We start from the raw sequence: 1,426 nt of genomic DNA, 5'->3' as shown, positions 1-1,426 counted from the left end.
CGAAGGTGGTTTTCCCAGGGCGAGGCTTATCCATTGCACTCCGGATGTGCTGACCCCTGCGATTTCCCCAAATGCGGGAAACTCGACTGCATAATTTGTGGTAGTGGGGGACTGCGTTCGCGCTCTCCCCTGGTATTTGTGGTTCTAAAAGACAGAGTGAACTAGCTAAGTGCACGCTGCCTTCTTAAGAAGAGCTCCTAAGAGCCTCTAAGGTTTCGCTCTTATCTGCAGTGGTGTTGAGCTGTTAGACAGGTCAACTGTTATGGTCTTTTACTGGATTCTTCTGGAGTCCGTTAGGGAACTGGGCAAGAGTCATTGTAGGTCTATGAGGGTGCACACAGTTCCGGAGGACTGTATTACATAGGTCTGCACTTCATTTTTTCCCCTTTGTTCTCCTGGGGTTCTGGAGCCTCTTTCTGCTACAGCCAAGGACCTTGCCCAGTCAACAGCTCCTTGCTCCAAAGCACCNGCAACCATGTTGCCCATCCACAGGGCATATAGTGGGCCCCTGCAGTCGGGTCGGGCAGCCCCAGAGAGAGGAGACAGAGAGGACTTTGTGGCCGACTTCGCCGGAGGCGGGCCAGCAGGGATGAGTGCTTTTCCGTTTCATCCTCAGCTGATAATGGAGGGTTCATCTCTGCAATGCCGCTCTGATCAACTTTCTAATCCAGCANCTCTACTCTTTCTGAGGTCCCCAGGTCCAATGACTACCTGCTCTAGGCCAGCCTGGGTTGTTGAGTGACAAGACACCCTGTCCCAAAAGCTGGTTGAAATGACCCCAAGGAAAGGGAAGAAGTACCCTTCCTTTCTGGGTTGGTCAGGTGGCAGTCGCTTCTCCAAAGATGGAATGAGTAGAGAGAGCACGGCCAACCCTGGGGGCTGGTTGAGCACAGTTGAACCTGGCCACACACTCAAACTCCAGTCCTTTGAGCCGGCACCTTTGTTGTCTTTAAGGCTGGGCGCTGGGACTGCATCTCTTTGGTTCAAGCTTCTAGCGTCCGTTTTGCAGAACCAGAACAGTTCTAGGTGCTGGAAGTCGATATATATAATCTCCATATCTATATGTCTAGAGAGGCGGCTCAGCAGTTAGTATTGGGTTGCTCTTCCAGAGGACCCGGGTTCAATTCCCAGCATCCACACGGTAAGGTAACTCACGATTGTAATTCCAGTTCTAGGGATCTGATGCCCTCTTCCGTCCTCTATTGGGCACTGTACACAAGTGATACACAGATATACACACAGGCAAAACACTTATACCCATTAAACTAAACAAATCTCTTAAGTAATAATACTAATAATAATTTGGTGGTGGTGGTGGTGGTGTGGTGGTGGTGGTGGTAGTAATTTTGGTTTTGTGAGACAGGGTTTCTCTACGTAGCCCTGGCTATGCTAGAACTCTCTCTCTAGAGAACTCAGAGATGTGCAT

At 50.2% G+C, this 1,426-nt stretch overlaps 1 pseudogene; it reads left to right on the top strand.

The window, feature by feature from the left end:
• Positions 1 to 4: 4 nt before the first annotated feature.
• On the top strand, positions 5 to 132 carry LOC115032860 (annotated as a pseudogene).
• Positions 133 to 1,426: the final 1,294 nt, after the last annotated feature.

The sequence above is a fragment of the Mus caroli genome, chromosome 12 (assembly GCF_900094665.2).
Source record: "Mus caroli chromosome 12, CAROLI_EIJ_v1.1, whole genome shotgun sequence".
Classification (NCBI taxonomy): Eukaryota; Metazoa; Chordata; class Mammalia; order Rodentia; family Muridae; genus Mus; species Mus caroli.
The sequence above is the reverse complement of the archived record's forward strand: the minus strand, read 5'-3'. Positions and strand labels throughout refer to the sequence as shown.